This window comes from Salvelinus fontinalis, chromosome 12, assembly GCF_029448725.1.
Source record: "Salvelinus fontinalis isolate EN_2023a chromosome 12, ASM2944872v1, whole genome shotgun sequence".
NCBI lineage: Eukaryota > Metazoa > Chordata > Actinopteri > Salmoniformes > Salmonidae > Salvelinus > Salvelinus fontinalis.
The window spans coordinates 19159014-19186973 of NC_074676.1; the positions used below are offsets into that span (position 1 = coordinate 19159014).

The window sequence follows — 27960 nt, forward strand, 5'->3', positions numbered from 1 at the left end:
TGTTTATGGTCAGGGCATGTGTTTTGGGTGGGCAGTCTATGTTATCTGTTTCTATGTTGGTTTCGGTGTGCCTGGTATGGCTCTTGATTAGAGGCAGGTGGTTTGCATTTTCCTCTAATCAAGAGTCATATTTAGGTAGGGCATTATCACTGTGTGTTTGTGGGTGATTGTCTCCTGTGATGTCTTCGTGTCGTTATTCGATGTTTATTCACAAACGGGACTGTTTGGCTGTTCGTTTTGTTTCGATGTCGTCTGTTGCCTGTTCGTGAGTTTACGTTTCAGTTATGTAAGTTTATGTTCAGGTTTTCGTTCTACGTCGTTTTGTTATTTTGTAGTTTGAAAGTGTTTTGTTTAGTTTTCGTGTTGCCATCTGCATCGTGGTAATTTATAATAAAGATGGCATATTTCCCAGACTCCGCATTTTGGTCAGAAGATCCTTCTCTCCTCACCTCATCTGAGGATGAGGAGAGCGACAGCTCTTACAGATGGTGCCTTGAATACCGGTTTCTTTCATTTAATGTTCATGTTATGGGGATTTTTATATAAAGGAAATTTGTCTTTTGTGTCTGTTGAAAATTAAAGATTACTGACAGAGCCATAAGAAAATATTGCTTTATTTATCTGATCATATTGGAATATATTTGTTAGGTTTTCAGTAGGTTCAATTAGGTTCACTAGACTATATGCGTCATTTAAAAAATTTTCAATGAACATTCGAACAGTCCGGCCCTCGGCTTGTAGCTAAATTTTTTATTTGGCCCTCCGTCCATTTGACTTTGACACCCCTGGGCTAGACCTACTATATACATTTCTCAACTTTCCTAATAATAAATCCTGCTTATATTTACAACAGGAGTATAGCCTACCTGGCTGGCATGAAAATAAACCACGGGGAAAAAAGCGTCCTCCATTCACTATTTAAGTGCAGAGATGACATATTTTTTCCCGCTGGCCCTGTTTCAATACAGGTACATGATAATGGTCCATTCTAAATTGAAAACAACTTTCACACATATACTAAATAATATATGTTAAGACAAGATTAAACCAAGAATAGTCTGATGGGTGACAATATTGGCCTATCACTTGTGAACTGTATATTATCACTTGTGAATGATGCCCAGCATAAGAAACAAAGCCGTTTTTTGTGTGACTTTTTCTAATCATAGTCGCGCACCTCAAGTAGCCTAGCCCATAGGCCTATATGTTTTAATAAGGTTAGTATCACACCTCATATAGCCTAGCCCATAGGCCTATATGTTTTAATAACATTTGTATCACAACTAAAGTGGCCAAATAACTTCGTAGCACATTGATCGGCTTTACAAGGGGTGTAGAGCCTAACTGGCATACATAAGCAGCTTGTGAGTTTCAAGTTTGGGGAAGATCATTTTCACCATAAAAATGCACCTTTATAATAAAAGCATTACATTCATGATTGCATTTATGGTCAATTTTGATAATGGTGTTTTCCACTTATGGAACATTTGTAAATATAGCTTATTGTCTTTTTGTCTTATGTGTGCATTGTTGTGCTCATAATGTGAAGAAATAGTCGAATAGTTTAACATTTTAAGCAAAACGTTCTGATCTGTTACATCAGCCACATTGCATTGAACATTTTTTGAGGCTAGTGGTTGTCTTAATTTGGGATTTATCGCATACCACAACTGTCCCAGACTATGTTTGGAAAATGTATTTCTCTCACAGAATAGAATAGGTCGACCATTGTACTATGGGGGATAGTAGATTGACATAGGCTAGTGCTTTTGCTGTTCGTTAGGCCTACTCATATTGTTGGCTGTCGAAAAGTAAATGTGGACAGTTCTTCCAATATCAATATACACCTCGGAATTGGATAAGGACGTGCGCAGTTTCATCCCCAATGTGTCTGTTTTATAAGATGCATTACGGCCACACAAAGGGGATGCCGTCCGTGAAATTCTAGGCATTATTAAGTGCTTGTCAAATAGTAAATGAGTGACTGATGTAGTGTGTACAGCCTGCGCAAAAAAACATAGCAGATCTCATGCATTTCAAGCAAGTCGCGTTTCAAGCAAGTCATGTAGCCTTACAATGTATTAAAAATAAAAACATATAGCCCAACGTTTGTTGAACAAATAAAGTTACATGAATAACTTTAAATTAAGCATATATGAATACCTATTTCTTTGTTAACACAGAACAGCCGCATGTGCGCACTCCCTCAAATAGTTTGGAGAAAATATCCTTTCTATTTTATTCAGTTTGTTCAATTGTATTCTTCATACTATAAAATAATGCTATGGAATTCTAAGCAAATCTTGTCTGCTAAATTAACTAGTGTAGCCCACAGCCATTTGGCATAGCCAGATCAGGACCTAACATAAGGACAACTCAGAGTATGCTATTCTATTCTTCTTAAAGAGACTACATTTTCTTAACATCATGCTTCTTTAGACCTGTCTCAAAATAATAATGGATTTATTGTGAAGGTGTCGGCTATATTACATGGATTTATGAAACTTTTTAAAGGTATTCATCAGGTGTGGAAGGCAGGAGATGCTAAATGTGTTTATGTTAATTAACGGTCAATTACAGTGAGACCTACGGTTATTTGCGGTTATCACAACTTTGACAAAATGTTGTGACCGCCACAGCCCTAGGTACAGCTGAGGATTTGAGGGCCCATGACAAACTTTTTCAGCCTCCTGAGGGGGAAGATGCGCTGTCATGCCTTCTTCACGACTGTGTGCCTGTGATTGTACCTTTTTAAGTCTTTAGTGATTTGGAAGAACTTGAAGCTCTTACCTGCTCCATTGCGGCCCCGTCTGTGGATGGGCCCACGTTTCCTGTCGTCCACGATCAGCTCCTTGAGCTTACTGACGTTGAGGGAGAGGTAGATGTTGTCACGTTCTGACCATAGTGCTTATGTGTTTTGCTTGTTTTAGTGTTGGTCAGGATGTGAGCTGGGTTGGCATTCTATGTTGTGTGTCTAGTTTGTCTGTTTCTGTGTTCAGCCTAATATGGTTCTCAATCAGAGGCAGCTGTCAATCGTTGTCCCTATTTGAGAATCATATATAGGTGGCTTGTTTTGTGTTGGGATTTTGTGGGTGGTTGTTTCCTGTGTCAGTGTTTGTGCCACACGGGACTGTGACGGTTGGTTCGTTTGTTGTTTTGTATTTTGTCTAGTTTTCGTGTTATTAAATCATGGAAACTTACCACGCTGTACATCGGTCCTCCGATCCTTCTCGCCTCTCCTCGTCCGATGAGGAGGACGAAATAGACTGCCGTTACAGATGTTCTGGAACCACACTGGCAGGTCACTGACTTCCTCCCAGTAGGCTGACTCATTGTTGCCGGTGATCAGGCCTACCACCGTCGTGTCGTCAGCAAACTTGATGATAGTGTTGGAGTCGTGCGTGGCCACGCGGTCGTGGGTGAACAGGGAGTACAGGAAGGGACTAAGCGCACACCCCTGTGTTGAGGATCAGCGTGGCAGATGTATTGTTACCTGCCCTTACAACCTGGGGGCGGCCCGTCAGGAAGTCCAGGATCCAGTTGCAGATGGAGGTGTTTAGTCCCATGGTCCTTAGCTTAGTGATGAGCTTTGAAGGAACTATGGTGTTGAACGCTGAGCTGTAGTCAATGAATAGCATTCTCACATAGGTGTTCCTTTGTCCAGGTAGGAAAGGGCAGTGTGGAGTGCAATAGAGATTGCATCATCTGTGGATCTGTTGGGGCGGTATGCAAATTGGAGTGGGTCTAGGGTTTCTGGGATAATGGTGTTGATGTGAGCCATGACAAGCCTATTAAAGCACTTCATAGCTACAGGCGTGAGTGCTATGGGTCGGTAGTCATTTAGGCAGGTTACCTTAGTGTTCTTAGGCACAGGGACTAAGGTGGTTTGCGTGAAACATGTAGGTATTACACTCAGTCAGGCATAGGTTGAAAATGTCAGTAAAGAAACTTGTCAGTTTGTCAGCGCATGCTCGCAGTACACGTCCTGGTAATCCATCTGGATCTGCGGCTTTGTGAATGTTGACTTGTTTAAAGGTCTTATTCACATCTGCTACGGAGAGCGTGATCACATAGTCGCCTGGAACAGCTGATGCTCTCATGCATGCTTCAGTGTTGCTTGCCTCAAAGCGAGCATAGAAGTAATTTAGCTCGTCTGGTAGGCTCGTGTCACAGGGCAGCTCACGGCTTTGCTTCCCTTTGTAGTCTGTAATAGTTTGCAAGCCCTGCCAAATCCGACGAGCGTTCGGGGGCCGGTGTAGTACGATTCAATATTAATCCTGTATTGATGCTTTGCCGTTTTGATGGTTCGTCGGAGGACATAACAGGATTTCTTATAAGCGTCCGGGTTAGAGTCCAGCTCCTTTAAAGCGGCAGCTTTACCCTTTAGCTCAGTGCGGATGTTGCCTGTAATCCATGGCGTCTGGTGGGGATGTGTACGTATGGTCAAAAGTGGGGAAGACGTGTGGGGAAGACGTCATCGATTAACTTAATGATGAAGCCAGTGATGGATGTGGATTAAATGAATTTGTACAAAACTGTTCAACTATTGTCTTTCTCTGTCTTTGAGTCAACTACTCACCACATTTCATGCACTGCAGTGCTAGCTAGCTGTAGCTTATGCTTTCAGTACTACATTCATTCTCTGATCCTTTGATTGGGTGGACAACATTTCAGTTCATGCTGCAAGAGCTCTGATAGGTTGGAGGATGTCTTCCGGAAGTTGTCATAATTAGTGTGTAAGTCTATGGAAGGGGGTGAGGACCAAGAGCCTCATAGGTTTTGTATTGAAGTCAATGTACCAAGAGGAGGACGGAAGCTACCTGTCCTCCAGCTACACCATGGTGCTACCCTACAGAGTTCGGTTAAGCTACTGTAGACCTTCATTGTAAAACTGTGTGCTTTAATCAATTAATTGGGGACGTGAATATATTTAGTATAGTTTTATCTAAAAAGGATAACTCTTTCAGTGTTTTTCCCTTTTTTTTAATTCACTGAGGAGGATGGTCCTCCACTTCTTCCTCTGAGGAGCCTCCACTGGTGTGGAACATTTTTATTCACAGGTAAATTAACTTGATTTGGTGTAGTCCGTTTGTAACTCCACTGATTACTTGTATCTGAATAGTCTGTTTGTGTTCATGTGGCTGCTAGCACCTTCATGAAAAGGGTCATGAGGGAAGCCCTACAATATTACGTTTTTATGAGTACTGAGAACAATCGGGAGCAGGCAATGTTGAAAAGTATTCTTAAGACATGTTGTACTTTTCTTAAATGTAGTTTTGTAATTGACTAAAACAAGCAGACAACAAGAACATTGGGTTTGAAAAAGTAAACGTTTTTGCTGTGAGCAAATAGGCTAACCTAGGTAACCACAGGTTACAGGAACGCGCTCACCGGCCAAGCACACGCACTGTCGTGGATGCAAGGTCCAATCACTTCTGACACCAATGTAATGAAACAGCAGGGAGCAGGTCTCGAACCCTCGACCTTCTAGCCCGAGGTCCGGCGCGCTATCGACTGTGCCGCAAAAGCATGCTCAAGCGGCAGAGTCGATTTCCGCGCTTATAAACCCAGGGTCGTTACAGTATTAACGGTTTCCTTCCTCTCAAGCAACTGAGTTAGGAAGGACGCCTGCATCTTTGTAGTGTAATTAACAACTCCACCATGCTCAAAGGGATATTTTGTTTATACTCATCTACCAATAGGTGCCCTTCTTTGCGAGGCATTGGTTTACCTCCCTGGTCTTTGTGGTTGAATCTGTGTTTGAAATTCACTGCTCAACGGAAGGAACTTACAGATAATTGTATGTGTGGGGTACAGAGAGGAGGTAGTCATTCAAAAATCATGTTAAACACTATTATTACACACAGAGTGAGTCCATGCAACGTGTTATGTGACTTGTTAAGCAAATGTTAACTCCTGAAGTTATTTTAGCCTGCCATAACAAATACTTATTTACTCAAGACATTTCAGCTTTTCATTTTTAACTAATTAGTAAGCATTTCTAAAAACATAATTCCACTTTGAAATTATGGGGTATTGTGTGTAGGCCAGTGCCACAAAATGTCAATTTAATCAATTTTAAATTCAGGCAGTAACACAACAAATGTGGAAAAAGTCAAGTGGTGTGAATACTTTGTGAATACTGTATATTTCATATTGCACTGTATGCGCCATTCCACAGGTAAATTATTCAGTGTGTGATGGGGTTGAGTGGTGGTTGACATTGTACATGCCGTTCCACAGATATTTAAACCTAATATTGCGGTGATAATTAATGTCTGGGGTCATATTTGTTCGTTTTTGCTGTTCCTCAAATGGCATTTTGGAGGGTTTTTTTATTGTGTAGAAATGCAGTGACTTCTACACACCCTACTTTGCCACACCTTATGTTTAGCTGAACTGACACACAGAGGACCGTTGTGCGCTCACGATTAGGGCCCTGGTGAAAGGGGAGCACTGGGTTTTATTGTAAGGAGGAGTCCAAGGATCTGTTCTGTGTCCTCTGCTATGATGACGGCTGTGAGCATTCTAATTGTTGTGGAACAACGTGAGAATGGAAAAGACAGACTGATAACAGTGCCCTAATATGTGCACTCTGAGTGAGGCATTCAAAGCATAGGCTCTGTGGAGAAGAAAGAGTCAGTATGAGTGATGTGTGTGCATGCATGAGTGTGATGTTGGAATGCCTTTTCTGTATCTTTATAGTACACTCTTGCCCTGAATTGCTCCATTATGGTATAGTCCGAGAACACTGTTAGAGAGTTCATATCTCTGCGTCTGTGGTGTCCTGAAGTGTCTGGCCCTCTGGAGTGAAGTATAGTAGAGCAGCACTCAGACAGGGAACAGGCAGAGACTTGCCAACCTCAGATGAATCACTGATACAGTATATCAGCGAGCGCCTTCAGTGTCGTACACCATGCCAACACGTGACAGTCTCAGACAAATCCCCATTGTGTTTGGTTAGGACTTTTATACCCTGCTTTTCCTGGCAGAGGAGGCAGTCAGTGTTTCTGTCTCTATTCTGCTGATCTGGACAAGATTAAGTGTTGTGTTAGGACAGAATTATTCTTGACAACATAGACGACAGTATTTGCTTACTTAGAGCTACTCCTCTTTGCTCCCTGTGGAGCATAAGGCCTTAACAAGCCCAGAAGCTACAGTAAAGTAATTGTAACTCCACTGTTCCTTTGCAAAGATTCTGTCTGAAAGACTATAAGGACCAGTGGCATCCGGTCATTCAGGGCCACCTATTTTGAGCCCCAGATTTTTGGCAAATAAATAAATAAAAATAAATACAATTTAGAAAATGTTTTTGTGGTTGCCTGTTTTGCATGTTGTTTTGGCATTAATATGTGTCACATATCAGTTTGCAAACAATGTAAACAATAATAATAAAACCTCCACACAAACATGGTCTATTTTTTGGTTTCTTGAGTAAGGCAGCTCCAAAATGCAGGTGTTTCAGCTTTGCTCAGTGCGTTCTGTGGTGGTGGGGCAGCCAGCGGAAAATATGGAGCGTAGGGGTTGGTAATGTTCTCTAGTTGCGCCATGATTGGCTCAGTGTTCTGTCACTCATGGGGACACTACGTCACTGCCAAATCGAAAGGTGGAGCTCGTAAATTCAAGGCCCTTGGGTGCTGCCATAGAGTTACATTAGAAGTGCCCATCCAAAAAGGCTCAAGGTCATTGACCACAGATAAAATGACGTCAAATCACAGTATATCTAGAGTAACTTTGATTGGACTGATCATTTCAACATCATACTTTCAAAATCTTAGCTAGCAGTCATGAATCAAGTCGACAACCTACTCGCAAATACTTTTTAATCCTTGTCATATGAAGAGAAATAATGAAGAGAAATTATAGATAAAACATACCGGTGCTAATCGGCCATTGCACATAAACATTACACAACAAGTTGGAAATCGCAAATTCAACAATGAGTCGTTTGGAAGTAATCAGTGGCTAACTGCAAGCATTGCAAAGCAATCACTAGCCTGCTATTCTGTGGAGTGTGTGTGTGGTCCCCAATCTTTGTTCATGGTTCCCTTTCCAAGTTTAAAATGATAAACATTCAACATTGGCCATGCTGTCAATCCAGCATGATTTCTGCCACGCTCACAACAACTTAACTCAGAATGGGAAATCTGACTTCAGTGAGTTCAAGACAACTGGGAACTCAGGAAAAAACGAGCTCCGACTGGGAAAATACATTATGAACGGTCATCCAACTCGGAATTGTAAGTCGGGAACTCGGGCCTCTTTCTAGAGCTACGACCTGAAGATCACTGACGTCATCATGATTCAATCTTGTTTTTTTCAGAGTTCCCAGTTGTTTTGAAAGCACCATAAATCCAGAGAATGCCAGACTTTGATGACAAAGTTTGATGACAAAATTTGTCCACGAAGGACCACCGCACCCCCTTCCTGTTTAAGTGAGCACATCACAACAAAGTGAGTCCAAAAATGTATTGTATGCTGCTGCGTAAATTATGTAATACGCCAGGGAGATATGTATACTGTAGCTAAGTTATACTAAATGTATGTTGTGAAGTAAGATGTTAGAAGCCCATGTGCCTCACCCTAATAATTTGGTCTATTTTCCCCTCTTAATTTCGCCTATTGTTCTGACTTGGCCATTGACATGTAGCCTATGAACTGTTTTAGAGAAATGTAATCATCGAATATTGTCTGCTTAAATGCCCCCTTTATTTATCCTACGGTTCTGACTTGGTGTACAGGGAGGACACTGTAAGAACGGCCCATGTTCTGAATTCTGTCACTGTACATTTCAAAAGGAGCAAATAGTTACATTGACTAAATCCGTCCTAGCTTGCTCATTAATGTCTTAATCGAAATTATGGATTGCCTCTTATCTGCTTGTCATCTTCTTATGCCATAGTTTGTACATCTCAGTTGTCAGTAGGAACCACATTTGTTTAAGCAAGTCAGCCATATCAGCTATGTTTTTTAAGGCAGTAAATGAGGCTGAATGAACTGTTTCGCTGCCAGATAAGGCTCCGCTGATAGCCAGGTGTAGGTGTTGGGACTGCTGTTGGGAACCTTGCTAACCTACGGTTCTGTTCAAATAAGGGTTTAAAGTTACACGGATTGGCATAACTTGACAGTGTCTATCTCTGGAGATCAAGCACAAACAGAAGTGGAAATCCAAGACAGATATAAGAAGGCAAACAGAATGCCATAATATTAGCTGAATGGGTTGTTTGACTCTAAATAACTAAATAACTCTCTCTATTTTCCCCAGCTCTGACAGCAGTCAGAAAAAGCAGGGGCCGACCTCGCTGGAAACCGACAGAGGCACATCGCTGCCCTCAGAGTGGTAGTGGAAGATGGTTACCATGGAGATGGCCTGTGTGAAGAGGGGACTAATAAGAGGTAGTCGTGGATCGAGCGGGGTGGAACGAGGCTGCAGAACAGGACTGCGTTCGCTAAGGCTCTGACGGTGAGTCACCGATTTATCTGATTATTTACATGTCTGTCTGACTGACTGACATGGCACAGGATCCAAACCGTAGCCAAATCGATAGAATCTCGTTTGCGGCTCGGTGGAGCTCGTCTGGAGCCCAGAGCATGAGAAATGGAACGGGAGAGAAAGAGATTGTGCTCTGATGTCTTTGGAAAATATGGTACACTTTCAACCTTTGGATGACCAGTTTGTTTTCACCCCTTTTGAGCAGAGAAAACATCAAATATTGGCCTCAGTGGACAAATTAGTGTTCCCTGTCGTGGAGGCTTTTCTGAGCTGGGACCGGGAGAGCAGTTGATTAGCTTTGATCAGTATACTGATTGATATAAAGCAACTTTGATAAGGCAGATGACAGTGGTGATGTTTACAAGCTTGCATCTCCTTTCAGTTTGTCTCCAGACAGCTGGCTGGGTGTCAGGCTTGACAGCATCGGGGAAATGCTTTTCATCTGAGTCACAGAGTGACATTGTCCATATATTGTACTGTCAACACTCAGTGAATCACTGTCAATGAGTACACGGTTTTCCTTCCAACAGTTATTTGATTGTGCCAGTTGTCTCATCAATCAAATGAATGCCAGTGTTAAACCAGCCACTGTAGCATATTGACTAACCATACATCCTCTCAAAATCGAATTCTATTGAACAGATTAACAGAGAATATTGTTCATGATTCGGGATGCATTTTGGTTTATTTTAGGCGCAGAGGACATTGTTAGTGATTTGGGGGCAGTTTGGTTTAGTGGATGAGCCTCTTTAACTTTTGTATATACTGTAGATATTTACCCTGGTCAGCCAGTTGACTGCCTGACCCTCTCCCAGCCTCTAATTGGCTCGATGAAAGTTTCATTCACTTCTATTGAATCTTTGTGTTCATTTCAACAACTTTGTACTTGTAATGTACTAGACACCTTGAACAAGATTGATGTAAAATAAATTCACTGGGGCTGATTTGCTTGATCCTTTCTTGCTGCAGCTTTCTGCTCCTCTGATTACAGAATCTTTAACACATATTTTTAACCTTACAATTATTTCTGGTAGCATCCCCAGGGTCTGGAAGGTGGCCATGTACTCCCCCTTCACAAAGTTGGGGACCCCTGTGACTTAAATAATTATCGCCCCACTTCAAAACTCTCTTGATTTGCAATAATTATAGAATCGGTGGTAAATATTCAACTTACATCCTTTTTAACTTCAACATTTATTCTAAATGTCCACCAGTCAGGTGTCAGACTAGGTCATAGCACCATCTCTGCTACTTCTTTGGTTTTAAATTATGTTCTTAATTGTTTGGAAAAGAAGAAACACTGTGCGGCACTTTTTATTGACCTGTCTAAAGCAACACTGTGGACTACTCATTACTTATCCATAGGCATTCTTAAATTTGTCTGGACCAGGCTGCGTGTAGCTGGTTTGGAAATGTGTATTTACAGTTTGTATTTACTGATGGTGTCCCACGGGGATCGATTCTTGGTCCGGTTCTTTTCACCACAATATTGTTTTTTCTGTAAAAAAAAAACATTTTCACCTGACTGCAGATGACACTGTGGTGTATGATATTGCCCCCACAGCTGACCAGGCTCTGTCATAGCTTTAATCTGCCTTTATTGCACTGCAGAAAGCCTTTGTTGAACTAAAATGGGTACTTAATGCAGGTAAAACCAAGTAGAGTGCATTCGGAAAGTATTCAGACTCCTTGACTATTTCCAAATTTTATTATGTTACAGCCTTCCTCATCAATCTACACACAATAGCTCAAAATGACAAAGCAAAATCAGGATTCTAGACAATTTTGCAAATGTATTACAAATTAAAAATGTAATATCTAATTTACATAAGCATTCAGACCCTTTACTCAGTATTTTGTTGAAGCACCTTTGGAAGCGATTACAGCCCAGAGTCTTCTTGGGTATTGTCACGTTCTGACCATAGTTCTTGTGTGTTGTGCTTGTTTTAGTGTTGGTCAGGACGTGAGCTGGGTGGGCATTCTATGTTGTGTGTCTAGTTTGTCTGTTTCTGTGTTCGGCCTAATATGGTTCTCAATCAGAGGCACCTGTCAATCGTTGTCCCTGATTGGGAATCATATATAGGTGGCTTGTTTTGTGTTGGGGATGTGTGGGTGGTTGTTTCCTGTCTCTGTGTTTTCTCTGCACCAGATAGGGCTGTATCGGTTTGCCACATTTTGTTATTTTGTATTTGTAAGTGTTCACTGTTTATTCGCACTGGCTACGCGGCGTGTTGGTCTGATCCCTGTTACACCCCCTCTTCTAGTGAAGAGAGGGAAGGCTGCCGTTACAGGTATGACGCTACAAGTTTGGCAAACCTTTATTTTGGGGAGTTTATATTCTTCTCTGCAGATCTTCTCAAGCTCTGTCAGGTTGGATGGGGAGCATCACTGCATAGCTATTTTCAGGTCTCTTCAGAGATGTTCGATCGGGTTCAAGTCCAGGCTCTGGCTGGACCATTCAAAGACATTCATAGACTTGTCCCAAAGCCACTCCTCCGTTGTCTTCGCTGTGTGCTCATGGTCGTTGTCCTGTTGGAAGGTGAACCTTAGCCCCAGTCTGAATGCTCTGGAGCAGGTTTTCATCAAGTATCTCTCTGTACTTTGCTCCGTTCATCTTTCCCTCAATCCTGACTAGTCTCCCAGTCCCTGCCGTAGAAAAACATCCCCACAGCATGATGCTGCCACCACCATGCTTCACCGTAGGGATGGTGCCAGGTTTCCTCCAGATGTGAAGTTAAGGCAGGGTAGAGATGGCACCGGAGATCAAGGCTGACATTTGAGGTATTCCTAACCAATTGTGTTTTTTGTTCGTTTTTTTGCGTTGTTTGTTACTTATTTTTGTACTTATTGTGTACATAATGTTGCTGCTACCGTCTCTTATGACCGAAAATAACTTCTGGGCATCAGAACTGCGACTACTCAACATGGACTGACAGAATACTTTATTTCCTTTAACGAGTCTGACGATCCAGATGTGAATGATATACTGCTTTCCCGGGAATAGTCCCAGATCCCCGTCATTTGCGTGAAGAGAAGGCGGAGAAAAAGATGCCAGAGGGCGGGCTGCCTTCTGAGAATTCGTAGGCAATCGAATAAACCCTCACTTCCCTCCAGTCTGCTAGCAAACGTGCAATCTTTGGAAAATAAAATCAATGACCTACGCGGAAGATAAAACTACCAACGGGACATTCAAAACTGTAATGTCTTATGTTTCACGGAGTCGTGGCTGAACGACGACATTATCAACATACAGCTGGATGGTTATTTGGAGTATCGGCAGGACAGAACAGCGGCGTCTGGTAAGACAAGGGGCGGCAGACTATGTATTTTTGTAAATAACAGCTGGTGCACGATGTCTAAGGAAGTCTCAAGGTTTTTTACTCACCTGAAATAGACTATCTCATGATAAGCTGTAGACCACACAATCTATTTAGAGTTTTCATCTGTATTTTTCATAGCTGTTTACATATCACAGACCGATACTGGCACAAGGGCCGCACTCAATGAGCTTTTTTCCGCCATAAGCAAACAGGAAAACGCTCACCCACAGGCGGCACTCCAAGTAGCCGGGAACTATAATACAGGAAATTTCTAGCAGAATGTTAAATGTGCAACCAGAGGGAAAAAAACTTTGGACCACCTTTACTCCACACACAGAGGTGCATAAAAAGCTCTCCCTCACCCTCCATTTGGCAAATCTGATCATAACCCTATCCTCCTGATTCCTGCTTACAAGCAAAAATTTAAGCAGGAAGCACTAGTGACTCGATCAATAAAAAGTGATTAGATGAAGCAGATGCTAAGCTACAGGACTGTTTTGTTAGCACAGACTGGAATATGATTCCTCCGATGGCATTGAGGAGTACACAACATCAGTCATTGGCTTCATCAATAAGTGCATCGATGATGTCGTCCCCACAGTGACCGTACGTACATACCACAACCAGAAGCCATGGAATACCGGTAAAATCCGCACTAAGCTAAAGGCTAGAGCTGCCGCTTTCAAGGAGCGGGACTCTAACCCAGAAGCTTATAAGAAATCCCGCTATGCCCTCCAACGAACAATCATTACAGGACTAATATTAAATCGTACCTCCCCGGCTCCGAACACTCGTGGGATATGGCAGTGCTTGCAAACCATTACAGACTACAAAGGGAAGCACAGCCGAGAGTTGCCCAGTGAGACGAGCCTATCAGACGAGCTAAACTAATTCTATGCTCGCTTCGAGGCATATAACACTGAAACATGCATGAGAGCACCAGCTGTTCCAGAAGACTGTGTGATCACGCTCTCCACTGCCGATGTGAGTAAGACCTCTAAACAGGTCAACATTCACAAGGCCGCAGGGCCAGACGGATTACCAGGACGTGTAATGCGAGCATGCGCTGACAAACTGGCAAGTTTCTTCACTGACATTTTCAACCTTTCCCTGTCCGAGTCTGTAATACCTACATGTTTTAAGCAGACCACCTTAGTCCCTGTGCCCAAGAACACTAACATAACCTGCCTAAATGACTACCGACCCATAGCACTCACATCTGTAGCCATGAAGTGCCTTGAAAGGCTGCTCATGGCTCACATCAACACCATTATCCCAGAAACCCTATACCCACTCCAATTTGCATACCACCCCAACAGATCCACAGATGATACAATCTCTATTGCACTCCACACTGCCTTTTCCCACCGAGACAAAAGGAACACCTATTCTAGAATGTAATTCATTGACCATAGCTCAGTGTTCAACACCATAGTTCCCTCAAAGCTCATCAATAAGCTAGGGACCCTGGGACTAAACACCTCCTTCTGCAACAGGATCCTGGACTTCCTGACGGGCCGCCCCCAGGGGGCTGCGTGGCCAGGCATGACTCTAATACCATCATTTAGTTTGCCGATGACACAACAGTGGTAGGCCTGATCACCGACAACAACGAGACAGCCTATAGGGAAGAGGTCAGAGACCTGGCCATGTGGTGCCAAGACAACAACCTCTCCCTCAACATGATCAAGACAAAAGGAGATGATTGTGGACTACGGGAGAAAGAGGACCAAGCACGCCCCATTCTCATTGACGGGGCTGTAGTGGAGCAGGTTGAGAGCTTCAAGTTCCTTGGTGTCCACATCACCATCAAACTAACATGGTCCAATCACACCAAGACAGTCGTGAAGACGGCACGACAAAACCTATTCCCCCTCAGGAGACTGAAAAGATTGGGCATGGGTCCTCAGATCCTCAAAAGGTTCTACAGCTGCACCAACGAGAGCATCCTGACCGGTTGTATCACTGCCGGGTATGGCAACTGCTCGGCCTCCGACCGCAAGGCACTACAGAGGGTAGTGCGTACGGCCCAGTACATCACTGGAGCCAAGCTTCCTGCCATCCAGGATCTCTACACCAGACGGTGTCAGAGGAAGGCCCTAAAAATTGTCAAAGATTCCAGCCAACCTAGTCATAGACCGTTCTCTCTGCTACTACACGGCAAGTGGTACCGGAGCGCCAAATCTAGGTCCAAGAGGCTTCTATACAGCTTCTACCACCAAGCCATAACACTCCTGAACATCTAATCAAATGGCTACCCAGACTATTTGCATTGCCCCCCCCCCCCCCCGCACGCTTTTATACCGCTGCTACTCTCTGTTGTTATCATCTATGCATAGTCACTTTAATAATTCTACCTACATGTTCATACTACCTCAACTAACTGGTGCCCCGCACATTGACTCTGTGACGGTATCCCCCTGTGTATAGTCTCGCTATTGTTATTTTACTGCTGCTCTTTAATTACTTGTTACTTTTATTTATTATCCTTACTCATATTTTTTTTTAAACTGCATTGTTGGTTAGGGCCTCGTAAGTAAGCATTTCACTGTAAGGTCTACACCTGTGGTGTTCGGCGCATGTGACTAATACAATTTGATTTGATTTGGCATTCAGGCCAAAGAGTTCAATCTTGGTTTCTTTGGCAAACTCCAAGTGGGACTTCATGTTCCTTTTACTGAGAAGTGGCGTCTGTCTGGCAACTCCACCATAACGGCCTGATTGGTGGAGTGCTGCATAGATGGTTGTCCTTCTGGAAGGTTCTGTCATCTCCACAGAGGAACTCTGGAGCTCTGTTGGAGTGACCATCGGGTTCTTGGTCACCTCCCTGACCAAGGCCCTTCTTCCCTGATTGCTCAGTTTGGCCAGGCGGCCAGCTCTAGGAAGAGTTTTGGTGGTTCCTAAGTTATTCCATTTAAGAATGATGGAGGCCACTGTGTCCTTGGGGACCTTCAATGCTGCAGAAACAATCCTGTCTCGGAGCTCTACGGACAATTCCTTTGACCTCATGGCTTGGTTTTTGCTCTGACATGCACTGTCAACTGTGGGACCTTATATAGACAGGTGTGTGCCTTTCCAAATCATGTCCAATCAATTGAATTTGCCACAGGTGGACTCCAATCAGTTGAAGAAACATATCAAGGATGATCAATAGAAACAGGATGCACCTGAGCTCAATTGAGTCTCATAGCAAAGGGTCTGAATAATTATGTAAATAAGGTATTTATTTTTTTGTTTTTTTATATATAAATTAGCAAACATTTCACTTTGTGCTCACTTTCAGTTTTCACTTTGTCATTGTGAGGTATTTTGTGTAGATTTATGATATATACTTTTTTAACTTCTTCTGGCTGCAAGCCCGAGGTCGGTACACTTATGACAACAGCCAGCTCAAGTGCAGGGCGCAAAATTCAAAATATATTTTTTTGAAATATTTAACTTTCACACATTAACAAGTCCAATACAGAATTTGAAAGATAAACATCTTGTGAATCCAGCCAACATGTCCGATTTTTTTAATGTTTTACAGCGAAAACACCACGTATATTTATGTTAGCTCACCACCAAATACAAAAAAGGACAGACATTTTTCACAGCACAGGTAGCATGCACAAAACCAACCTAACGAACCAACCAAACTAACCAAGAAACAACTTCATCAGATGACAGTCTTATAACATGTTATTCAATAAATCTATGTTTTGTTTGAAAAATGTGCATATTTGAGCTATAAATAAGTTTTACATTGCAGCTACCGTCACAGCTACCGTCAGAAATGGCACCGAAGCAGCCAGAGTAATTACAGACACCAACGTCAAATACCTAAATACTCATCAAAAAACATTTCTGAAAAATACATGGTGTACAGCAAATGAAAGACAGGCATCTTGTGATTCCAGCCAATATTTCCGATTTCTTAAGTGTTATACAGCGAAAACACAATATAGCATTATATTAGCTTACTACAACAGCCAGAAACACAAGCCATTCCCCAGCAGCAAAAGTTAGCGATCAAAACAAACCAGCAAAAGATATGTAATTTTTGACTAACCTTGATAAGCTTCATCAAATGACAGTCCTATAACATCAGGTTATACATACACTTATGTTTTGTTCGAAAATGTGCATATTTAGAGCTGAAATCAGTGGTTATACATTGTGCTAACGTAGCATCTTTTTCCCACAACGTCCGGATATTTTTCTGACACTCACATATTCTGACCAAATAACTATTCATAAACATAACTAAAAAATACATGTTGTATAGGAAATGATAGATACACTAGTTCTTAATGCAATCGCCGTGTTAGAATTCTAAAAATAACTTCATTACGATATGCAGTTTATGTTGTGGTGAGAGCGTGCCCAAAACCTGGCCGCAAACTACTAGTTCACATGTACGACAGATATATGAAATAACATCATAAAATGGGTCCTACTTTTGATGATCTTCCATCAGAATGTTGTACAAGGGGTCCTTTGTCTAGAACAATTGTTGTTTGGATTTAGAATGTCCTCTTCTCCAGTCAATTAGCATAGAAAGCTAGTAAAGTGGCGCGAAGCTCTCCTTCCTGAACATACGCAGACAAAGCAACACGCCTAACGTCCCGAAAAAATTTCAATAATCTAATAAAACTATATTGAAAAAACATACTTTACGATGATATTGTATCAAATAAAATCAAAGCCGGAGATATTAGTCGTCTATAACGACAGCTGTACAGAAGGCAAAACCAGGTCCTTTCACGCGCTCTCCAGAAAACAGGAAACTGGTGACACGTCATACAAAGAGCTTTTATTCGACCCCAGATCAAGTCATACACTCCATTTCTTCTCTCACTGCCTGTCGACATCTAGTGGAAGACGTATGAAGTGCATGTATACTGATATATATCAAGGACATTTATAGGCAGGCCCTAGAACAGAGCATCGATTTCAGATTTTCCACTTCCTGGTCAGGAAGTTTGCTGCAAAATGAGTTCTGTTTTACTCACAGATATAATTCAAACGGTTTTAAAAACTAGAGAGTGTTTTCTATCCAATAGTAATAATAATATGCATATTGTACGAGCAAGAATTGAGTACGAGGCCGTTTGAAATGGGCACCTTTTATCCGGCTACTCAATACTGCCCCTGCAGCCCAAACAGGTTAATCAATTTTATAATAAGGCTCTAACGTAACAAAATTTGGAAAAAGGGAAGGGGTCTGAATACTTTTCACATTTATTTTCCATATCACATAAAAATGTATCCGCTGATTTATGCATACATACTTTTGATGGTGCCCTTCATTGACTGTATCCCTGCTTATATACAGTATATTTGGGCATCTGGAATGACTAAAAGCTGTTAATTAAGAAACTAAGAATGAAAATCGGCTTATTCTATAGGAACAGGTCCTGTCGTTCGTTAAATAGCGTAAAATAAATAATTATTGACAATGGCCATATTGTCTATATGAATGCAGCTGCCACTGTATTGGAGGCAGTATTAAGGTTGATAGGTTCAATACACATCATTGCCTTTTGTATCAGAAAGTAGGCTGGCCCTCTATGAAGTCTCGTAGATCGATGCATTGCACTCTTTTTGACTTTAAAGCCCTCTTCCATAAACTTCTGCCATACCTTAGCTCATTGTTAACCTTCAGACGTACAGTATAAGTTACCAGACCCAGACTCAGGGATGTCTAAACCTGGAGATCCCTTCAATCTCCACCCAGCTTTTAGTTTTTTTGCATCTTATGTTGGTGCCTCTAGGGCAATTCAGGCGGATGTTAGGGGGCCTTTTTATTGAAGAATGTGTTTGTTTCATATAATTATGTTTTTCTTTTCATGTATTTTGTAAATTAAGATGTGTAAAGATATGTATATGTGTAATTGTTGTTTATTGAAATGTTCATGCAAATAAAGGTTGAATAAGAAAATATGTGGAGAAGAAGATGATTTGACTCCATCCTGTTGTGTCTTAGCCATTCTTCTGTTAGTGGTGAAAAATGGCATGTTAAGACCTGCAACTTCCTGCCAAGTGGTTCTCTCCCACACTCCTAGCGTTACCATCTGCTAGTAGCAATAAAGTCCAGGTCAGGCCTGGTTTTATGATAATAGACATGCTACAGACCTGGCTCAGAAGATGATTGAATCAATGAATTATTGAGGGAAAGTGTCCACTAAACCTGGGTATCGATCCTATGGTAATATAAGAGAAGGAAAAGAAAAATGGGCAGATGAAGGCTTTCGCAGTCTCATAAAATAGCCTGAGAGCTGTTAGTGAAGTGTGAGTGATGTGAAATCACCAACATTACTGAAAATAACATCAGAGCTGAATGCTGCATCCAGATTGTGCCTGACACCACACACACACACACACACACACACACACACAAACACACACACACACACACACACACACACACACACACACACACACACACACACACACACACACACACACACACACACACACACACACACACACACACACACACACACACACACACACACACACACACACACACACACACACACTGTCACCTTTCTATCACTGTATGAACCAAACACTCTCTCTGCCTTCTCTCCACTTCTCCTTCCTTGCCTCATATGCATGTACAGGATTCATCTAATTCTGACTGCATAAGAAATATACAGATTATATTTGAATATTGAACCTTGTATATTAGGGGTTTTCAGGAATGAATGATTCCGCAGAAAATTGGTTTAGAGTTTTGGATTGAATATAGAATAATATAGATATAGATAATAGAATATTCTGGGATGATTCTGAAATTATTAGCTTTTCCTCTGGGACTGCAGAGGATCAGGAGCAAAATCAAATGTCCCCTTTTGGCATTATAATCTCTCTCTTTCTGTCTCTTTCTGTCTGACCTTCTATTTCGGTCTCTATTTATCCATATCTCCCACTATATTTATTAATTGGATGGGTCACCCATTGATCGGATTCCCGTCTACAAATATCTCGGCATCTGGATTGACAAATACTTCATGTTTTAAAAACATATGGATGAGGTAGTTTAAAAGCTTAAGAGGTTATTTAAAAAAAAATAGATCTTGCCTCTCCCAAAATAGCAGGAAGCAGATTGTACAGTCCACTTTCCTGGTTCATTATGTTCATTATGGTGACACCATTTGCCAGATTGCAGCAGCCACTACTCTTAAACTTTTTGATGCCGTCCACCATAACGCCATTAGTTTTATCACTGGTGACAGTTTTAATACGCACCACTGCATCCTGTATCAACAGGTTGGCTGGTCCTCATTAAAGTCCCATAGATAAATTAAATACTCCCTTTTTGTTTACAAAGACCTATTACACAAGCTTCCAACTTACCTAACTTCGTTGCTAACATACGAAATAATTTGATACCAAACCCGTTCACATGGTTTGTTAACTCTTCAGATTCCTCGGGTCTCCACGGAATTAGGTAAATCTGCTTTAAGTTTTCACGCTCCACATTTTTGTAATGACTTGCAAAATGTATTACATTTGGATTCCGTGGTGCTACTAGGGAACTAAGACAATTGTTTTAATTTATTGATTGTTTATGATGGCTGTGATGTTCTAATGTACTGTAATGTAGTTGTTATTGTATTTTGTTATATTTTTTATATTTTACTTTATGGTCTCAGTGCACGATTGAAAATGAGACTCTGGTCTCAATTGGGCTCCCCTGATTAAATAAAAGTGAATAAAAAACATGGATCGCTATCTCTCCCCTCCTCTCTATTTCTCTCTTTCCTTCTATTTCTCTCTCATTCCCCATTTCTAGATCTCTTCTCCCTCTCCATTTCTCTCTACTCAGAAAACTGGATGCAGTCTATCACAGTGCCATCCCTTTTGTCACCAAAGCCCCATATACCACCCACCACTGCGACCTGTATACGCTTGTTGGCTGGCCCTTGCTACATATTAGTTGTCAGACCCAGTGGTTCCAGGTCATCTATAAGTCTTTACTAGGTAAAGCTCCGCCTTATCTCAGCTCACTGGTCACCATAACAACACCCACCCGTAGCACGCTCTCCAGCAGATATATCTCACTGGTCATCCCCAAAGCCAACATCTCCTTTGGCCGCCTATCCTTCCAGTTCTCTGCTGTCAATGACTGGAACGATTTGCAAAAATCGCTGAAGTTGGAGACTTATATCTCCCTCACTAACTTTAAGCATCAGCTATCTGAGCAGCTCACCGATCGCTACAGCTGTACACAGCCCATCTGTAAATAACCCATCCAACTACCTACCTCATCCCCATATTCTTTTTATTAACTTTTTTTTGCTCTTTTGCAGACCAGTATTTCTATTTACTTGCACATCATCATCGGCACATCTATCACTCCAGTGTTAATTTGCTAAATTGTAATTACTTTGCTACTATGGCCGATTTATTGCCTTACCTCCTCACTCCATTTGTACACACTGTATGTAGATTTTTATATTGTTTTTGACTGTACTTTTGTTTATTCCATGTGTAACTCTGTGTTGTTTTTTGTCACACTGCTTTGCTTTATCTTGGCCAGGTCGCAGTTGTAAATGAGAACTTGTTCTCAACTGGCCCACCTGGTTATATAAAGGTGAAATTATTATTATTTTTTTTTAATTCTCCCTCCACACAGACCCATCTGAACACCACCAGTCCAGACACTGACTTACTCTCTAAAACCTATTGATTCTGCATTATTATTTGACACAGTGTTACACCAAGCAGGGTGTACCGGGCTGGAAGAGAGCAGCCCAGGAACTGACCTGCTTTGAGATGAGGGAGAGAGAAACAGGAACGTACTGTATATTCTGTACCTTTCCATTCAACCAAGGTGCATGAACAGAGGAACACACTAGGTTGTGGAGCAGGTATGTCAAACATATTGCCTGCCAGGGGGTCCAATACGGTCCGCGGGTGGTATGAGTAGAAAATATATAATATACAGTACCAGTCAAAAGTTTGGACACACCTACTCATTCAACGGTTTTTCTTTATTTTTACTATTTTCTACATTGTAGAATAATAGTGAAGACATCAAAACTATGAAATAACACATATGGAATCATGTAGTAACCAAAAAAGTGTTAAACAAATCAAAATATATTTTACATTTGAGATTCCTCAAAGTTGCCACCCTTTGTCTTGATGACAGAGTTGTCGCCACTCCTTTCAACTTTCTCCTCAAAGGTGGTCCCTGTAAGTTGGCGTGGAATCCTGCAGCTGATGAGGTCTGCTGAAGGGGCGTTTCACCTCCGTCCCATTGCTGAAACACCCAGACCCTACGCTGCCCTTTGTGGTGGAGGTGGACGCCTCAGAAGGGGGCGTGGGGGCCGTTCTGTCACAACGTCAAGGTAATCGACAAAAACTGATCCATGTGCATACTACTCTAAAAAACTGTCCCCTGCAGAGACTAACTATGACGGCGGTGATTGGGAGCTCCTGGCAATGACGTTGGCATTAGAGGAGTGGAGACACTGGCTGGAAGGAAACACGGACCCATTTCTCATCCTCTCATCCTCACCGACCATCGGAACTTGGAGTACATACGGACAAGAGAGGTGGCTGTGCCCACGCCAAGCAAGGTGGGCCCTTTAGTAGATTCAACTTCACCTTGTCATACCACCTTGTCAAATACTAAAGTCGGTGCAATGTCCCGACTCCATCATTCGGGAGAAGTTCCTGTCCTGAGTGGTCCAATCATACCGCCTTCCCGAATTGTTGCCCCGTGCTCTGGGACATAGACGTGGACATCCGCCAGGCTCTGGAGAGGAAACCTGCACCGGCTACCTGTCCTCCGGAGCCCACCTACATTCCCACGGAGGTAAGGGATCGGCTTTTGACTTGGACGCACACATTCCTTGCTGCTGGACACCCAGGTAACATCCGGACCACTCAATCTATCTACATTAAGTATTGGTGGCCCACCTTGGTGCAGGATGTCTCCCACTACGTCAACGCTTGATCTGTATGTGCCCAAACCAAGTCTCCCTGGAACACATCAGCAGGGAAACTCCTTCCACTTCCTGTGCCTCAGTGGTCTTGGACCCATCTGTCACTAGATTTAGTCACTGATCTTCCCCTGTCTGATGGTTTCACCACTTATGGTTGTTGTGGACAGATTCTCCAAATCCTGATGTTTTATCCCTCTCTCTGGTCTCCCTGCCGCTGTCCAGGTTAATGAGGCACTGTTTCAGCGGGTCTTCTGGCACTATGGCCTTCCTGAGGATATCGTCGCCGACTGTAGTCCCCAATTCACGTCACGTGTATGGACATCCTTCATGGAGAAGCTGGGGTTATGGTCAGCCTAACATCCGGGTACTGGCCTCAATCCAACGGGAAGGAGGACAGGACCAACCAGGAGCTGGGGAGGTTCCTGAGAAGTCACTGTCAGGATGGCAGAGGGAGTGGGTACGGTTTCTTCCCATGGTGGAATACGCCCAGAACTAACAACTTCACTCCTCTACAGGGTTGTCTCCCTTCCAGTGCATCCTTGAGTACCAGCTGGCCCTGGCTCCAGCCAGCTAGATCGACACTCACATGAAATTCCAATGCGCCAGAAGGAGATCTGCAAACTCAGTGAGGCACCCGTTTTCCATCCTGTTTGATTGTGTCTGGCTCTCCACCAGGAATCTCCCACTCCGCCTGCCCTGCCGGAAGCTGGGAACCCATTTTGTGGGACCATTCAAGTCCTCAATGAGGTAATTTACCGATTTACAGCTTCCCAATGACTAAGGGATCTCACCCTCTTTTCATGTTTCCCTCCTAAGGCCGGTGGTTCCGGGTCCCCTGGTTGGTGCAGTCCCCCACGACACCCCTCCCCTGGACTTCGAGGGTAGTCCCGCCTATGACGTAAGGTCCCTTCTGATCTAAATATATGAAAGCATCAGCTGTTCCAGACGATCGTGTGGTCACACTCTCCGTAGCAGATGTGAGTAAGACCTTTAAACAGGTCAACATTCACAAGGCCGCAGGTCCAGACGGATTACCAGGACGTGTACTCTGAGAATGCGCTGACCAACTGGCAAGTGTCTTCACTGACACTTTCAACCTCTCCCTGACTGAGTCAGTAATACACATATGTTTCAAGCAGACCACCATAGTCCCTGTGCCCAAGAAAGCTAAGGTAATCTGCCTGAATGATTACCGCCCCATAGCACTCACGTTGGTAGCCATGAAGTGCTTTGAAAGGCTGGTCATGGTTCACATCAACACCATCATCCCAGAAACCTTAGACCCACTCCATATCACATACCGCCCCAACAGATCCACAGACGACGCAATCTCAATTGCACTCCACGTTGCCCTTTCCCACCTGGACAAAAGGAAAACATATGTGAGAATGCTGTTCATTGACTACAGCTCAGCATTTTTACACCATAGTTGCTTAAAAGCTCATGACTAAGCTAGGGACCCTGGAACTAAACACCTCCCTCTGCCACTGGATCCTGTACTTACTGCCATGCCGATCCTCAACACCGGGGCCCCTCAGGGGTGCACGCTTTGTCCCTTCCTGTACTCCCTGTTCACCCATGACTGCGGGCCAAACGCGACTCCAACACCATCATTCAGTTTGCTGATGACACAGCAGTGGTAGACCTGATCACCAACAACAATGAGACGGCCTATAGGGAGGAGGTCAGAGACCTGGCAGGGTGGTGCCAGGACATCAACCTCTCCCTCACGTTGAGCAAGACAAATGAGCTGATTGTGGACTACAAGAAATGGCGAGCCGAACAGGTCCCATTAACATCGACTGGGCTGTAGTGTAGCTGTTTGAGAGTTTCAAGTTCCTTGGTTTTCACATCACCATCAAAATATCATTGTCCAACCACATGAAGACAGTCGTGAAGACGGAACGACAACACCTTTTCCCAGGAGACTGAAAAGATTTGGCAGGCGTCCCCAGATCCTCAAACATTCTACAGCTGCACATTTGAGAGCATCCTGACCGGTTGCATCAATGCCTGGTATGGCAACTGCTAGGCATCTGACCTTAAGACGCTACAGAGGGTAGTGCGTACGGCCCAGAACATCACTGGGACCAAGCTTCCTGTCATCCAGGAATTATATACCAGACTGTGTCAGAGGAAGGCCCAAAAAATTGTCAAACACTCCAGTCACCCAAGTCGTAGACTGTTCTCTCTGCTACTGCATGGCAAGTGCTACCGGAGCGTCAAGCCTCAGACCAAAAGGTTCCTTAACATCTTCTACCCCCAAGTCGTAAGACTGCTGAAAAATTAATCAAATGGCCACCCAGATTATTTACATTTATACTGCTGCTACTGGCTGTTTATTATCTATGCATAGTTACTTTACCCCTACCTACAGTTGGGGGTATGTATTGAAATGGACTGGTGATTTCCAATCGGACTGAGGTTTATTTAAAGCATGGCAGAGGTTGTCCATTGAGATCTATATTTAGTACAGTTGAAGTCAGAAGTTTACATACACTTAGGTTGGAGTCATTAAACTAATTTTTCAACCAGTCCACAAATTTCTTGTTAACAAACTATAGTTTTGGCAAGCCGGTTAGGACATCTACTTTGTGCATGACACAAGTAATTTTTCCAACAATTGTTTACAGACAGATTATTTCACTTATAATTCACTGTATCACAATTCCAGTGGTTCAGAAGTTTACATACACTAAGTTGACTGTGCCTTTAAAAAGCTTGGAAAATTACAGAAAATTATGTCATGGCTTTAGAAGCTTCTGATAGGCTAATTGACATCATTTGAAAATTCAAAATTCACCCAACTTATTGTGGGAAGCTTGTGGAAGGCTACCCGAAACGTTTGACCCAAGTTGAACAATTTAAAGGCAATGCTACCAAATACTAATTGAGTGTATGTAAACTTCTGACCCACTGGGAATGTGATGAAAGAAATAAAAGCTGAAATAAATCCTTCTCTCTGCTATTATTCTGACATTTCACATTCTTAAATAAAGTGGTGATCCTAACTGGCCTAAAACAGGGAATTTTTACGTGGATTAAATGTCAAGAATTGTGAAAAACTGAGTTTAAATGTATTTGGCTAAGGTGTATGTAAACTTCCAACTTCAACTGTACATGTGCAAATTACCTTGACTAACCTGTACCCCCGCACATTGACTCTGTACAGGTACCCCCTGTACATAGCCTCGTTGTTGTTATTGTCTTACTTTTTAAATTATTTTAAAAAACTTTATTGTGTAAATATTTTATTGAACTGCATTGTTGGCTAAGGGCTTGTAACTAAGCATTTCACGGTATGGTCTACACATGTTGTATTCCGGGCATGTGACAAATGACATTTGATTTGAAAAGTCCTTACAAATTAAATTCTTACGTACTCCTCTTTAAATGTGCGTATTTCTCCAAGGCTCAGTTGTCCTGAGTCTGCACAGAACTGCCATGACCTAGGATCAATGGAGACACTCAAGTTTCTGAATCCTGTATCTCTTTACACATTCATGAAAATAGTCATGGCCTCCAAACCTTCAAGTTGCATACTAGACCCTATTCCAACTACTGAAAGAGCTACTTCCTGTGCTTGAACCTCCTTTGTTGAATATAATAAATGGCTCCCTATCCTCCGGATGTGTACCAAACTCACTAAAAGTGGCAGTAATAAAGCCTCTCTTGAAAAAGCCAAACCTTGACCCGGAAACGTAAAAAACTATCAGCCTATATCGAACCTCCCATTCCTCTAAATATGTTTAGAAAAATCTGTTGCACAGCAACTCATTGCTTTCTTGAAAACAAATAATGTATATGAAACATTTCAGTCTGGTTTTAGACTCCATCATAGCACTGAGTCTGCACTCGTGAATGTGGTAAATTACCTTTTAATGGCATCAGACTAAGGCTCTGCATCTGTTCTCGTGCTCCTAGATCTTAATGCTGCATTTGACACCATCGATCACTACATTCTTTTGGAAAGAATGGAAATCCTAATTGGTCTACATGGACAAGTTCTTGCCTGGTTTAGTTCTTATCTGTCAGAAATATATCAGTTTGTTTCTGTGGATGGTTTGTCCTCTGACAAATCAATTGTAAATTTCAGTGTTCCTCAAGGTTCCGTTTCAGAACCACTATTGTTTTCACTATATATTCTACCTCTTGTCTCTGTGGATGGTTTGTCCTCTGACAAATCAATTGTACATTTCGGTGTTCCTCAAGGATCCGTTTCAGGACCACTATTGTTTTCACTATATATTCTACCTCTTAGTGATGTCATTCAGAAGCACAATGTCAAATTGCACTGCTATGCAGACGACAACAGCTGTAAATTTCAATGAAACATGGAAGCTTGTGTTTCAGACATAAGGAAGTGGATGGTGGCATATGTTACTTTTAATTTTGGACAAAACAGAGATGCTAGTTCTAGGTCCCAAGAAACAAAGAGATCTGCTGTTGGATTTGACAATGAATCTTGATGGTTGTACAGTCATCTCAAATAAAACTGTGAAGGACCTCGCTGTTACTCTGGACCCTGCTCTCTTTTTTGACAAACATATCAAGAATATTTAGAGGACAGCGTTTTAAAATTGTTGTAACATTGCAAAAATGAAAAACTGTTTGTCCAAAAATGATGCAGAAAAACTAATCCATGTTTTTATCACTTCCAGATTAGACTACTGCAATGCTCTACTCTCCAGCTACCCGGATAAAGCACTGAATAAACTTCAGTTAGAGCTAAACACGGCTGCTAGAATCTTGACTAGAACCGAAAGATTTGATCATATTACTCCAGTGCTTGCCTCTCTACTCCGGCTTCCTGTTATGTTAGGACTGGTATCAAGAGTTTCCTGCTAACCTACAAAGCAGTACATGAGCTTGCTCCTACCTATCTCCCCGATTTGGTCCCGCCATACATACCTAAACGTACGCTAAGGTCACAAGACGCAGGCCTCCTTATTGTCCCTAGAATTTATAAGCAAACAGCTGGAGGCAGGGTTATCCTATAGAGCCCAATTTTTATGGAATGGTCTTTCTATCCATGTGAGACTCGGTCTCAACCTTTAAGTATTTTCTGAAGACTCATCTCCTCAGTAGGTCCTATGATTAAGTGTAGTCTGGCCCAGGGGTGCGAAGGTGAACAGCAAGGCACTGGAGCAATGAACCACCCTTGCTGTCTATGCCTGGCCAGCCCCTCTCTCCACTGGGATTC

At 42.4% G+C, this 27960-nt stretch overlaps 1 protein-coding gene across 1 annotated transcript in view; it reads left to right on the forward strand.

The window, feature by feature from the left end:
• The first annotated feature begins 9315 nt into the window (after positions 1-9315).
• The window catches only part of LOC129866920 (tripartite motif-containing protein 44-like), a 91020-nt gene continuing 72375 nt past the window's right edge, over positions 9316-27960 (forward strand). Inside the window, exon 1 of the mRNA XM_055939950.1 lies at positions 9316-9463. The gene's annotated coding sequence lies outside the window, so the exon portion shown is untranslated. The remainder of the gene's footprint in view (positions 9464-27960) is intronic.